Source organism: Lissotriton helveticus, chromosome 5_1 (assembly GCF_964261635.1).
Source record: "Lissotriton helveticus chromosome 5_1, aLisHel1.1, whole genome shotgun sequence".
NCBI classification, from domain to species: domain Eukaryota; kingdom Metazoa; phylum Chordata; class Amphibia; order Caudata; family Salamandridae; genus Lissotriton; species Lissotriton helveticus.
Genome location: NC_136065.1, coordinates 1,451,468,733 through 1,451,484,860, shown reverse-complemented (window position 1 = coordinate 1,451,484,860; position 16,128 = coordinate 1,451,468,733). Strand labels below are relative to the sequence as shown.

Below are 16,128 nucleotides of genomic sequence, written 5' to 3'. Positions count from 1 at the left end.
GTGAGGAAAAAGGATTAGGAATAGGAACAATTAAGTAGAGGCACCGGGAGAGATTACAAACCGGGAACAGAAAGGTGAGAGGTAGAGGAATTTAAATGATTGGAAAAGACCTCTAGGAGAGAGAATGAAAGGCATAGGGATAACACATTAGAAAGAAAGTATGTGTTAGAAAAAGAAAAAGTGAAAGGGTAGCAACTAAGAAATACAAGATGAAGAAGAAATAAGAAAGGAAAATGAAAGGTTAGGAAAATAAACCTACAGAAAGAACTGACTGAAAAGAACGAAGGAGTTAGAACAAAAGGAAAATAGGCGCAGAAATAATAGGGAGAGTAAAAGCAATGGCACAACAACAGCAAAGAGTGTGAGCAGGAGCCTGAGCTCATGAGTGAAAGACTGTGCAGGAGTGAGAGGTAAACACGAAAAGGAGAGAGACATATATTGCACAGTGGTAAGGAGTTTAGACTGGATAGGAACGGGTATCACAAGATGAGTGAAGTTATGGAATGCGGAAGAGAGATGACATATGGAAAATATGGAACTAAAAAGGACAAGGAGTAAGGGAAGCTACAGGAAGTTGAGTGAGCTGAAAAGAACATTCAGAATGACAAAAGTAAGACTAAACAAGAAGTAAGAAGGTGCATGGGAATGAGACTTGTTTAAGGCAAGTTACGCAGTAGCCATTTGGACTCTATACAGTCTTTTCAAAAGATACTTAGTCACCTCGAATGACAGGGCATTACAGTAGCCCAGCCTACTGAGTATAACGCTACGTACTACAAGTGATTTGTCTTGTGCGTTCAACATAGCAACACTATTAATAGTTTTATATTGTGCAACTAGGCATCTTAAGTAATATGTGTACCTTTACAGTCTAATATGTTTTATACAACCTATTTTTTGTTTGTTTATTGAGCAGGGCCAAGCGGAAACAACCATTATTTACACGACACAAAAAGGAGAATTTTTTGGGGGGGAGGTGTAAACCAAAGACATCATTATCACATTAACAGTCAGCAAAAAAATCCCAGACCCTCAAAAATTTCTTAATTGCCCCCACCCGCTTAGCATACGCTTCTTCAAAACATTTTGTACGTTTCATTTTACTCAACCATTTCTCAAACAAAGGTATTTCCAGTGACCTCCAGTTTTGTAGAATCAATGAACGGGCAACCAACATAGTAATAGCGAGAAAACATTCCTGAGAGTCAGAAAGAATAACCTCTCTAATACCTATGCCAAACAGAGCAGCTTCTACTGAACGTTTGTAAGTTTTCATAATCGAGCCACTAAAATATGCAAATATTTTTTCCCAGAAAACTTTTAACTTAGGACACGAAAAAAAGATATGTCGCCATCCCCCTTCTGCTAAAGTTCCACAACGAAAACAGCTATTTATCACCTCTGGATATATGTTGTTTAATACTTCTGGGGTGTAGTAAACCATCTAGTTGGCAACCAATGCCATTCTTTTGTAATTAGCGGCTCACAAAACCTTATTACCTAAAATAAGATCCTTTGCCAATCCTGGTAAGAAAAAGCGCATTGCGTATGAGCTTCGACTTTCTCCAACGTCTTTAACCCCTTCCATGCTCATGATGAGCTCAGCTCGTCATGCAGTACACTGCTCGTGTGCTCATGACGAGCTGAGCTCGTCATGAACAATGGGAAAAAGGGGCATGCAGCACCTTGGGAAAATACCTTTAGCATTGAAAGTGTTAAAACCTAAGGAGATTCATCTTGATAATTCAATAGTTGATACCAATTGCCTACTCCAGACAATCTTGATACATAAAGTGCAGAAGCAATTTTGCCAGGAGGGATGTTTAAAATAAAATTATATTTTTTCAAGAAATTAATAATTTGGATAAATTAAGAAAAAGAAGGTTTATTGGGGCCCGAACTTCTAGCCAGGACTTCTTCCCAGGTGATCAACCTACCCTGTATGCCCAATTGATTCACAACTCGTAAACCTGAGTTGTTCCATTTTTTCAAATGAATAGAATGAATATATAAACCTAAGTCACGACACTCGATTCATTTTAAGGAAAAGAACCCAGAGAAATCCTTTTGTTTAAAAACCATACACAGTCGGTTAGAAAAATCTAATAATGTTTTATAATGGGTTTTTTTGGGAAGTTTTGCAGACTTTAAAAAAGTGGGGAGTTGAATTCTGGCCTCTTGGATCATCTTGCTGATGAAAACAACAGACCGGCCACATAGTCAAGAAATGATGCGTCATATTAAAGACGAAAATTTGGATGCGCCAGCCCACCCAACTGTGTATTTAATTGCAGAATTGAAAGCTTAACTCTAGTAGTCTTTTTTTTTCCACACAAATGATCTAATCATAGCATCGATTCCTTTGAAAAAACTAACGTTAACCTTGGCCGGTATATTTATAAACAAAAAAATCAAAAGAGGTTAATTAATGCCACTCGTCCTATCACAGTCAGAGGAAGATTGGACCGTTTATTCAGCAAATTCTGAATTTTAATACTAGTGGCTTCATAATTGTTCTTAACTAATTCCCCATAATGAGCCGTAACGTAAATACCCAAATACCTAATAGGATCAGTTATTCTCTCTTGTTGTTTTAACTCTTCTGGAAGGCACACCAGCCCAGAGTCTAACATTAAAATTTCAGTTTTAGAAGGATTAATTTTGTAACCCCCTATTTGTTGAAATTTCCTAAACTCAGCCATAGTTGACTGTAAATTTACCTTTTCTGGATCTAGATACAAAATAGCATCATCAGCAAAAAGTTTCAATTTTGCCATACCTGCGACTGGGGCTCTAATGTTGCTATTAGTTCGTAATCTAATTGCAAGAGGTTCAATAAAAAAAGTAAACAAAAGTGGTGATAAGGGACAACCTTGCCTGGTCCCGCGGTTAAACTTAATTAACCCTCCTTGATCCCCATTAACTATGATCTGAGCCTGTGCCCCCTGGTACATATTTATAATCATAGTTATTACAAATTGTGGAAAACCAGACCTAGAAAGTGCAAAAAATAATGAATCCCAGTTAACGAAATCAAAGGCTTTTTCTGCATCTACCATCATGATACAGGCAGGCGCCTTATTCAAACTTAAAAAATAAAGAGCTTGGATCAAAAAAGGGGTATTAGTCGACATCATTCAGCCCGCAATAAACCCAGTTTGATCACCATGTTTCACTTCTTTAGCTGCAGAAGTAAACCGCTGTGCCCACATTTTCATGAAAATTTTATAATCGGTGTTCAATAAACTGATTGGACGGTAAGAGTTCAGATTATTAGAAGGTTTACCTTTTTTTACAAAGCTAACTACTATCGCTTTTTTAATTCAGGGACAGCGCCCCACCCATTTTAATAAACTCAAATAACTTTAACAAAAATGGGGTCAACTCTTTCACAAAACATTTATATAGTTCACTCTGGAGCCCATCCTCACCACAAGTTTTTGCGGCCAGAGATTTAATAACGGCTGCGATCTCAACTTCTGTAATTTTCATCAGTAGCATCGTCGCTACATTCTGCAATATTTTAGGAATTTGAAGTGAGGCAAAATACTCCTCAATCAACTCAAGATTGACCAAATGATTAGTAGTATAAATTTGTTGGAAGTGATTAAGAAATATTCAAGGAATATCAACTCTATCCGTTACTACAGCATTAGATTGGGGGTCTATTATTTCTAGGATGCAAGCAGATTCTTGTCGAGCCCGAGTTGACCAAGCAAGCATCTTACCCACCATTTGGCTTTCTTCATAAACCTTCTGACCGTAAGTCTGGGAGCTGTTTATTTCCTCCAAAATGAAAAACATCTCTTAAAGCCTTTCTAGCCTGTTCCAGCTGAGTCCGATTTAAGGGGCCCACCGGATTGGCAGCATGTATTAGTGACAGCTGAAGCTGAACTATTTTATCTAGACGTTCCCTGGTTTTCTTAGCGGAGGCAGCAATCATCTGTCCACGGGCTGCAGCCTTAAAACCCCCCCAGACAGAAAACATATCAGCAGTCCCTACATTAATGGAAAAATAATCTTTTATCCAACCTCTAAATTCTTCAAGCCAAACTGGGTCTTGCAGAACAAGGCGATCCATCTGCCACTTGGACCTGCACTTTTTAGAGTAGCCCACTTTTATACATACTTAAACATAAGAATGGTCAGAGAAAGCATTGCTACCAATATCTGCCTCTCTAAAAATCAGTGAGCGTGAAAGCAAAAAAAAATCAATTTGAGATGCCGTTTGATGTTGGCGTGAAGAACAGGTATATTGATGAATAGTTTGATTAAAAAAACGCCATGCATCTACTAATTGAAGGTCATCTACCAATGCGCCAAAAAGCTTCTTCATTTTGGGTTTCAATTGTTTTTTCCCTCTATTTGAAGTGTCCATTTTTAAATCCTGAATATAATTAAAATCGCCCCCTAGCACAATTTGCCCCAAAACTCCAATCAAAAGTTTATGAAGTGAACGTAAAGCAGATTCGTCATCAAATATTGGCCCATAGTAACTAACAAAATTCAAAAGCTGGCCGTTTAATGACACCTGAACCCATATCCACCTACCCTGAATATCCCTTTGCTCCTGAAGAAACACCCAGTCAAATTCACGAGAAACATATATAGCTACCCCTCGCATTGCAACACCTGCAGAGGTGAAAAACACCCTTGAAAACATTCCTGGAATAAAGCATTTTGGGATATTAGATTTTAAATGAGTTTCCTGCAGCAGAAGAATTTGAGGTCTTAAAGTAACTAGCCACCTAATCAGCCCACCATATTTACGTCTGTTCAGACTTCCATTAACGTTAACAGAGAGAATTTGGCAATTACTAGATAAGCTCATTTAAAAAAATAAAAAAAAAGAGAATCAAAAGCTCAACATACTGCAATTCTGTTCTACATTGATTCCTACACCATTTAACACCTTCCTTATAGCACCTGCTCATTTTTCCACTTCCCCCACCCACCCTAACCCACCCTAAAAATAACTCTCCACCCCTTAGGAACTGTGGCTATTCCCGCTAACCACAAACTCCCCCTCCCCAAAGGACATACTGGTGCCCTGATATTGCACCACAAAGTGATCTCTCGAAGGGAAACAAAGAACTAATCTGAAAAAGACTCTGTAAAAATTTTAAATCACCAAATCAGAGATTCAAGAAAAAAAAGTCAGGAAAAAGTCAAAAACCAAGAAAAGAGCAACCAATCAATTATTTTCCAGCAGAGATTGTCTTAAGCAGCTCCTTCTGGACGAGTGAATAGATTAAACTTTCCTTAGACAAGAACTTTAAGTTTTGATTGTTGTGCAATCGAATCTTGTGCCCCTTGAGCTTTAAACAAGTAGAGTAGCTTCACAAACTCTTTTCGTCTTTTGGCCGCCACTGCCGACATATCAGAAAAGATTCTGCATTTGGCTCCATTTTCTATTTCAAATTGACGTGACTGAATTGCAGTAGTCAGAACTTTTTCCTTTACAAGATAGTCAGTGAAGTTGGCCAGTATCGTACGGGGGAACTTTTCGTTTGGAGAAAGATGGGCAGGGACCCGATGAGCTCTAGTTAATGTTAAATCCCCGAGAAAATTCAGGTAGCACTTTCTTCTTTATAAATGTTTCAACCCACTTGAGAGTATCACCCCCTTCAAGCCGTTCTGGAATGCCAACTATCCGAAGATTAGAGCAGCGGGAACAATTCTCAAGTTCCTCAATCTTATTCTCCATGATTATTTTTTCAGGGGACACAGAATCCACTTGTTGAATAACATCAATCATTTGGTCTTCGAGGGAGGAGATCCTTGTCTCAGCCGCCTGAAAAAGACCCGGAAGACTAGCAACTGCTTCCTCTATTTTCCCCAAGCGTTGCTGGATTGATAATATTTCTAACTGCTGAGTTTTCTTCATATCTCTGATTTCGTCAAGAATTATATTTAACATAGTTTTAATATCCATCTAGCATACAACAACCTTTTCATCCTTAGATACAAAGACAGGCTCTGATTAGTGCCCGTCATTATCCTGATCAGCCCCGACATCTAATGAAATAGAGCTACTTTCTGGCAAGATTTGGGGCATTAGGAGAGCTAAGGGCATTAACTGTTCTGAAGGGGGGCTGCCAACATTGCTTGTCTGATTGCCCCAGAGCCTGAACTTGGCTCACGGAGATGTCCTTTGGTTGCATTTGAAGAGCATTAGCGCTGGTATGATGAAGAGAAGGCAGAGACTGAGGGAGTGGGATTGCAGTGGCAATTGCCATGGTCGCAGTGTTAATTAGGATCGGAGTCAGGGGTCTAGAACTGGAGCCTGTACCTGTACCTGTAACGGAAGGGGGTACCCCCCCAGAGAAGGCAACCCCAAAGAACGTCCAAAGAAGATACTGATTCCACTGGAGAGGCAGCTGCTATTGGATCCCCTGTGTCCCCCGTAACATCCTGCACCAGAGCATCCTTTCTCGGTTTACCAGACAAAACAGAGGGGGGTACACTCTTCTTCAGAAAAAGAGGAAAGTCTCTGCTAATTTTTAGCTCCAAATCTGTCCGCAAATCAGAGATCCCTAACTGAAAATTTGGAACGTTAGATGCAACTGCTGCGCGCACCAGCGATCTTATATCTTTTAAAGGGAAATCCTCAATCCCCAGAACTTTGAGAACTAAAAAGAGGACTCAGCCTGATGTAGTTTATTACTCCCCTTAGACTGATTTAGCTTGGCTTTTGCTGAACGCGCTTCATTTTTTGCAGCAATTACAACATCCGCTTTTGCTGCAGCTGCCGCCAGTTTAAGCTGTTTCTTCATCGTGTCGCTTATTAAACTAAGCTTATTGAATTAAGCTCTGTAGTTTTACATTTTCTGCTGCCTTCACATGGAGGATTTTGATCCTATTATCCCAGCCTCCTGCTCCTCCTACTCCTTCTATAGAAATGTTTTTTTTAAATATTAGCACATTCTTTGTTTTATGTTTCTGATAAACTCCCCACTCCTCTCAGTGTGATTCCATAAATCTCTGTTTTCCCAAAATAAGTCTTTTCAATCAGTAGTCCCGAATATACTTCACATCAAAAGCACTAGTAATTATCACCACTCCCCAGCTCTCGCCTCCTGAATAAGACTTCATGCAGCCACCAGTTGTCAGCAGATTCCCTCGTCATAATCACTCTTCAGATTGTTGTTGTAGAGTTGATTTTAAATTATAAACTTTAGTGAGCTTCTCATATGTCATCTTCCCATAGCTCTCACAGCCCAGCCTTCTGTCTAAACTACACTTTTCTTATTATACTGCTGCCTGTGAGCTGAAACGTCGACTTTGCCACATCCATGAACCAAAAAAACAGAAGCAAAAAATACCTTGCTTCTAGTTGTAGAATTAATTAGCAGAGCCCACCCTGACCTCCATGCAGCATACAAACACTGCTCCTACAGGCACAGAAGAGGCACAGAAGAGATAGCCGCGGGAGTGCTGCAGGATGCCGCTGTGTGCCGCGGGGTGCGGCGGGATATCCAGGACCACGCTCAGTGTAGTTTCTCCGCCTGCTGCTCGCCTGCAGCTCCTCAACGCCCTCTGGACCTGCAGCATGCCAAACTCCAACTGCCACCATCAGTCAGGAGGGAGGAGCATCACCCAACCTACGCGCTAGCGGGAAGCACCATCCAGATGTTTTATACAACCTAAATAGAAGTTCAATTCTTTTAAGTTTATGGAATGTGGTTTCGTATGCAAACATATATTTAGCTTATAGACCCTCTGCAGACAGTCATGCCCGCTTTTAAATCACACCTACAAGAAAGACCAAGTTGATAACCAACAACCTGTCCTTGCATTACATATTAAAGGTATGTAGTCACACATATACAACAGACAATATTTGTTAATTCACTAATTGCATGAAGAGCTGATACAACAATGTAAACAACAACTTAATTGACACGTGGCACTCCACAGGAAGGGTGTTTTCCAGTTCTTGGAACTCTAATTCTTAAGACTATTAACTCCAGCACTCAATGATTTTCCTAAAATATAAGGAGACATCACTTGCTGTAGATTCGATATGAAATCTGTAATATTTATATATTAGTGGCACGCCCTTGTAAGTGCTGCCACTAGAGCGAGAGGCTCTAATTCACACCGTTTGTGTTCTAGCCAATGGAGATATACATTTTCACAACATTCCCTCTAAATTTTCTTTACAATTGTAAACATAATCTTTTGTTTTTCTGTCTTAATAGAGTCGCCGTTTGACCCAGCCCTTCATCTTAGCAGTGCAATATCCAATATCATATGTTCAATTGTCTTTGGGAACCGATTCAACTATGAAGATAAGGAGTTTCTTGAATTACTTGAAATGATCAATGATGTAATGGTGCTAACGAGCTCGTCATGTGGTCAGGTAAAGTAATTTTTATGTAAACCATATTTTAGAGATAATGTTTGAAGGTGCTATACTAACAGGCTCAACATTGAAACTCTCTTTTCATTCCCAAAGCAACCACAATGTAGGTAGGAACTATACACATTTATTCTGAAACATACTTTTCCCCAGCATGTTGTGGAGGAATAATGGAGTGTGTTTATCAATATTACCCTAATTCAACGTAATTTCTGTTTCACTAGCTAACCATATAGCTGTAGTACTTCATACTTAAAGTTCTTGATACATTAGAGTGTGTTTTGGACTCTATTAACACCTGTTGCATTGGACCACGTTGAGGTGCGTGTGTGTGTGTGTGCGAGCACACCATGAGTGCGGAATCTCTTCAGTTGTAAAATGACTATTAGTGAAATTAAACTCTTAGTTTCAGAATAACGAAAAACTTGTAAACTGACACAAAATTGTAGGTTTACCTGTTTAAATAAATCCATTTTGTTTCTGCATTTGTGTTTCTGCAATTGGAACATGTGCATGGGCAAACAACATCCCCTACCATGAGCTGTATTTCCATGCAAGTGACCTAGCCTGAAATGCCCTTTTCCCCTTCTCCTTCTATCTGCAATGTTGAACAATCTTTCAATTTGCTTTTTTTTTTAATTGAATTTTATTTGGCAGTGGAAAGTTGCGAAATACAGATACACAAAATAATTCATAATAAGAAAAGGAAAAGACAAAATAAATACAGCACCATTTTCAAATAAATATTACACATTTTGTATGAAATACAAAATAACGTTATCCTAAAAAAAAGAGAAGAAGAAAAAAAAAATTGCTTAGTTTTTTTTAGAACATAATAAACCAGTTAGATTCAATTACTAATAGGTGACCATAATTTTTGACCAAACAACCTCTTACGCCGGCCCTTAAGTTTATATGCCGCATTTTCAAGCCGGTATACACTTAATAGCTTTGATTGCCAATGATAGAAAGCTGGGGGGTCCACATCCAACCAGCGTGAGGTAATACAATATCTGTACACAGACATAGCTATAAATAGAAAGCCTTCTTCTTCGATTGTTCTAATACCAATTTGATCAGCTTGAATTCCCAATATCATTAGTTCTGGTGATAGCACTGGTTTTGATTCTAGGATATTGTCCAAAAAGCCTTGCACTTCTAGAATAAACTGATTCAGTTTTGGGCATTGAACAAACATATGTATTGAATTGGCGGCAGCATATCCACAGCGACTACAATTCGTTCCCCCCTTAGCTTTCCATAGCGCCAGTTTCGACGGTGTATAGTATAAATCGAAAACGGCCGTGAAATGCTGGCTTTTTAATGACCCGATGAATAGCACCATACTGGCCATTTCTAAGGATCTAGATATGTCAATCTCAGCTATTCCCAGATTCCTTTGCCATTTATCAGTATATATCTCGAGGTCATCTTTTATTCTGTTTACCATCAGTTGGTATATTGTGCCAATTCTATTTTTCCTGATACAGCTTTCAAATACATCTATTTTATTCATAGAACTGGTATTTAGAAGATTCTTAGACACTATAAAGCTGCGGATTTGGAGATATTTGAAGAGTCTCTCCTTGTTAGACTATATTTATCCTACAAATACGAATATGATACTATTTGCCCATTCTGGAACAGATCCCCGAAAGAGCAAATCTTGAGATTATTCCACCTCTGCATAACAGAATCCTTGAAAATTTCAGGGAGCGAGAAATTTTTCAGAAATGGTGTATTATAGTTCAACTTCGTGTTAGAACAGAACTTTTTGTTAAATTGTTTCCAAATTTGCCATGCTGAAATCAAAACTTTAAACTTTGTTCTACCAATCTCAGTAAGCACTGTCGGGCCTCTATTCCTAACAACATTTCGTAAATAGAGGGAGCCATTGCTTCCTCCAAACAAACATCTGGAAAGATTAGAATGCCCATAGCTTTTAAAAAAATTGCCCAATAATATAGTCGAAAGTTCGGGACCCCCAATCCTCCTCTTAATTTAGACATAGTACACCATTTCAGAGATCTTCTAACTCTCCGGTATCCCCAGATGAACCTAGAGGTAGTTCTCTCTAATTTATAAAAATTTGGGGAATATAACCATTTTTATTGCGTTTGTGCGGCCGTATAATGATAGCTTTAAGTTGTTCAGCCTCTCGAGAGTCCTATTGACAGAAAACAGTAGCAGATCTGTATTCAATCCAACAATATCTTCAACTTTAGCGGAGATTGTCACACCAAGATAAGAGGCTGTAGGAGCAAATATTAGATCTTCCGGCCTGCCTTCGGCTGAATGCAAAAGCTGGGTCTTCGTTATATTTAATTTATATCCGGAAAATACCCCATATTCTTGAGCGATTTCTATGATTTTGGGTAAAGCAGTTTCTACATCTGTCGTGACAATTACCACATCATCGGCATATGCGAAGACTTTGTGAGCTACATGATGTAGCATGACCGGGGTAATCCTAGTTTCTTTCATTAGCCTGATTAGATATGGCTCTATATAAAGCGCGAACAACAGGGGAAAGCAGGGACACCCCTGCCTTTCCCCCTTGTGATCGAGAAAGGATCTGATGTACCAGTAGCTATACGTATTACAGCTTTTGGATTGTTATATAACGCTTGAATTGCATAAATATATTCTTGAGGAAACCCTTCCCAAGCCTAAACGGACCACAGGAAACCCCAGTCGACCCTGTCAAAAGCTTTTTCAGCATCTAATAATACAACGCCGACTGGGGATCCTGTGGCCTTTGCCCAATCCAGAAAAGTAATAATGCGTCTGACATGGTCAGTAGTATCCCGCTTTTTTATAAAACCATGCTGGATCTTAGATACTATCATTGGCATTATATCAACTAATCTGTTTGCTTAAATTTTTGAATTTTTTTTACTGTCTGATGTGATCAAGGATATTGGCCTATAGGATCCCATTTCCTTGCTATCCTTCCCTTTTTTCTTGAATATCACTATAGTGGCCAAAGACCAGGAAGTAGGGGGGTGCCCTAAAAAAGCTTGCTGAAAGATCTCGAGTAATTGGGGTTTGAGCATGTTTCGAAAAGCACGATAAAACTCTAGGGGAATCATATCTGGTCCCATTGCTTTACCTGAGGCTAGGCCCAGAATAGCCGTTTCGATTTCTTCCCAGGAAATAGGAGCGCTTAAAGATATTTTATCTGCGTCAGCAATAGGGAGATTATCAATGCTCCTTAGATATTCCATTGGGGCCCATCTTGGATGCCCTCATCCTCTTTTTTATTATATAATAGCTTATAAAAGTCACTAAACGCCGCCAATATCCCTGTTTGCGTTTCTTGGGTTGCACCAGTTAGATCAATAATTTTTGTTACGTCATTCAAAACTGCTTTTTGTCTTAGCCGTTGAGCTAGGATTTTACCTGTCTGATCGTTTAATTCATAGCATTCTGCTTTATATTGTTTATACTTAATAGCAACCTGATCAGCTAAATAGGTATATAAGACGGCCCGTTCAATAGTTAAGAGGCGCTGAGCTTCCTCAACTCCAAGACCCCTGCTGATAGAAATAGCTAATTTAAGCTCTGCCGACCTAACCCGATCAGAGTTATTTTTAAATTCCACTTGAATTTTTTTCCGGTAGAAATTAGAAAAATTTATAGTTTCCCCTCTGACAACTGTTTAAATGTATCCCAAACAGTCTGGGCTGAGGCCGTCCCACTATTGCATAGAAAAAAGTCCTGGATAGTTTTAGCCATATGTAGCAGATATTGATAATTTAGGAGTAGATTTCTTTGGAACGACCATTGGCGATTGGAATTAAAACCCTGGGAAGAGAATGATAATTCTAGTATGACGAGATTATGATCCGAAAGTGATTGAGGCATAATATCAATATTGGCCCTTTCCAAAAAAAAGAAGAGATAAAAAAATAGTCCAATTGGACACATTTTTGGTGTGGTGATGAGAAAAAAGTATATCCAGGGTCAGTAGGGAAAAAATTATTCCATGCGTCAAATAACCCATTTCCTACCACTAAGGCTCTTAAGGCTCTGTATGTCTTAATCTTTCGCTCCCTTGGGCCCGAATATTCCAGTCAGACTCAATGTTAATGTTTAAATCACCACAAAGAATTAACGGTTGACTCCAGGTAGCAAGTTCTAAGTTGACTGTATTGAATACCTCGCTATCGTCCAAATTTGGACCATATAGACAACACATTGTAAATGTATTACCTTCTACAATTATTTCCGCAAGCCCCCATCTCCCCCACTTATCAGCTACTGTTCTGATACATTTCCCAGTCCCTTGTCTCATAAAAATCGCAATCCCTCTCTTAACCCCTGTCTGCTTAGAGCAAAGTAGAAGTTCGAGATCCAAACTATTCAGTACATTTCTTTTGTCCCAAGAAATGTGCGTGTCCTGTAAACATGATATATCAATCCGTGACAGCTGGATTAATTTAGACAAAATCCCTATCTTTTTTTGGGTTATTCAGGTCGTTGATATTTAACGTGTAAATTGTTATCTTTTTATTCATTATAACACAGAATTATTGCCAAACTTAACATCATTGAGCTTCTTTTACAAAGAGCTGTACCAGTTACTTTAACTTCCTTGACTTTTTGTATCTTAGCAACTACCACCGCCTTACACCCCCACCACCCCCGTGCCCATGGCTCCCCCCCACCCAACAACCAGCCCCCCTCCCCCCTCCCCAACATATGAGGCTCAGGAACAATCAGTTCCTGTTGAGTATGGAATACCGTGTCCCCCCCGCCCACGATCCCCTCCAGGAGAGAAAACAACAAAAAAAAGGAAGGAAAAATAGGGCAGACCAAAGACCAAGAAAAAAAAATACAAATAGCATAGATCATCTCTACAACAAATGGCTATAAAAAACATCAATAACCTGTCTCAATTTTAATAGCTAGAGTTCTGACTAAACTTCTCACTTGACCATGCCCTAGTTTTTAGAGCCTCATAGAGAATCTAAATATTCCTTGGCTTTAATTTCTGAAAGAAAAAATTTGGTCTGCCCTTTAATCACAAATTTTAGTTTAGCAGGATTCTGCAAAAATACGGTAGCCCCCTTCTTCTGGAATTCTGGTATTAGCTGCCTTAAATGCCAGCGCTGAGAGACTGTGGCCTGGCAGAAATCAGGACGTACAAAGAATCCGCAATTCTTAGCTACAGCTTTTTTGTCAGGGCGGGCTAGGCTATAAATTTCTACCCTGGCGAGAAAATTGTTAAAACAAACTAGTATCGCCCTAGGATATTCTTCCTCGCCAATCTACCAATTTGCTTGAGTAAAACATAGCAATTGCTTGTTTTTATATAATGTAATTCTATATTTTAGGAATAACTCTTCTGTGTCCTTCACAGTTATATGCATGAGATCCTGAAAAAATTGCCTTCCGCTCCACTGGTACCAAATGAAGAGTATGTACATGATCAGAAACATGATCACATGTATAGTGAAGAGCAACTACTCAAGCTCCCACATTTTGAATCAATTCAGTTGTTTATTGTATACAGCTGGAGGGCTCAGCTGTAGTGAGTTTTTATAGCCAATATGGTTTCTCACCATTTCGGGTAACTTTGCCTCATGATTCAGAGCATGAGTGATTGTTTACAAAATGCAGAGTTCATGGGACTAGAAATGTTATAATACTGTGACTAAAGGGGCCAGAAATATGGCCAAGTCAGACCTGACTCTTAAAAGTCCCACCGAGCTTAGGATGAACATCATCTAAATTCCTCTAGTCAAAAAGAAAAAGTCTTATCATTTTCTCACTCTGTCCTCACCTTGATCTCATTCCTGTTCAACTCCAGTCATTGACTCCTCATTCAGTTTGCAATGACCATCACCATAGCCTGAAAATGCTACACCCAAAACTACCCTAAATTTTAACATTGGTGCCATTAACATATATGTATATATGGTGGCTGCCTAAACAGGTGAGAACAGAAAGTCTGTTGGCCGAAATTGTACAATATGGAGATGAGGAGGAGCCTTGTAGATCCTGACATAGCTTTCAGAAGGGAAGAAATAACAAAAAGGATCTACTACAAGAGACATGTCAGGAAAACACAAAATTAGCTTGTCCAATCCTGAGGGGCTCAATTCCTTTAGATGATGCAGAAGATTTGAATGGCATCAAAAGCAGTTGGTAGAGTAAAGTAGTTCCAAGACATCATTTCATCGCTATCTACCTGAAGCCATTCAGGTCTATTTGCAACACAGATTCTGGACTTCTATGGGGAGGAAACCCACATCAGCTTTCTTACAGCTGTTGGTCACAATTAAGTGCTGTGAATCTCTTACTTATTCCAGAGTTCAAAATATCACAGGGAAAAGAGAGGCTGAAAATCACTCGATCAGAAAAGTTACAGTATCCGAAAGTGGACAAATGTTTTTTTTCCCACAGAGAATTGGTGTTAGATCTAATAGAGAACTCAATTTTGGCAAAATTAGGTATTGGTGTAATTTCAGGAATTTTGCATAACCACGTTACACAAAATTCCTAAAATATACATAAATTACACTATTGTAATTTTAATTTCATACAGGCGTAGAAATTAAACATTTGTCTCTGAAATCAACTCTCTCTTTAACACATGTAAAGCATTTATAGCGAGATCATAGACATTGGTTGCATTGTAACTAAGATCAATGTTTGGCTTGCGAATTTGTTCGATTTGGTTTCAAGATTAGTTAATTCTCAATTAGGCAAAGAAGCAAGTTTAAATATTATGAAAATGGTGATTTCTCAGTGGTAATTCTAGTCAATTTACACTTCCTAGATTTGGTTTGTGTTTACACCCGAGACCAAGGATAAATGTAGCTATGAGGAACTAAGTCCAACTAATTAGCACCGAACTGGGAGTGTACTACCATCAAAGTTAATGAGTCTATTTGCAATTAAACGCCAAATGTACAACTTTTGTAAGGCAGATGTAAACTATTGTAACAGCTGTTTAGGGTTGTAATCTTAACTAGATACTACCCTACATGCTTTAAAAAAAGATTACATGGGCTTAGAACTCGTGGTTTGCGTAAGGGACCCTGCAGTAAGCTGTAGTTCAAGGACATTCGTTTTGTTTAAACCCTGTTTGTGAACCCTTTGATTGCAACTCAGGTGCAATCTTACTTTCTGCAAAAAGTAGGTAAACAAGAATTGTGAAATTGATGGAAATATATTTTATCTATCCTCATTGATAAGAAGACATTTGTAAAGTTGTCATAACACCTGCCTACTGTTTAGTCAGTGTCTGAGTCCCATTCTCTTGACATAACTCCTTTGATGGAAGATGATTGCTGGTATTCACATATGATCATCCTCAGATCATTGTGGCCAAGTGCCCACCATCAAAGGATTGAGTGCTATGTTCTTTCAGGCTATTTGGCCCCATGCCCATGCCATGCCTGCCAATTGTACTACGAAACATTTTTTATGGAACAAAAGGAACTTTCAGACTCAGAGGAGATATTTATAGCATGGGCCAGGGGCAGATGTTCTAATGATGAATTGTATTTCTATTTGATCTTTTGGAGGCAGGAGTTGTCTGGCTTTGTTCATAGTTCGTACACTTAGAAAAAGATCTCAGAAAAACTATGCACCTCTATCTTTATGAGCTGTGGCACAAAGAATTGTGCGATAGTCATTTCAGTCAGGGACATGTATGAAACAGTAACTTAGTCACGCTGTGGTAAAACATAGGCAGCGAAAGTGCGAGAACATCAGGTTGATTCACTTAGGGGACGCTTCTGATATTTGTT

At 38.9% G+C, this 16,128-nt stretch overlaps 1 pseudogene across 1 annotated transcript in view; it reads left to right on the top strand.

The window, feature by feature from the left end:
* Positions 1-16,128, top strand: part of LOC144755475 (cytochrome P450 2A9-like) — a 572,487-nt pseudogene that overhangs the window by 222,808 nt on the left and 333,551 nt on the right. The window contains exon 4 of the transcript XR_013594897.1: positions 8,205-8,365. The product of XR_013594897.1 is annotated as a cytochrome P450 2A9-like (transcript). The remainder of the gene's footprint in view (positions 1-8,204; positions 8,366-16,128) is intronic.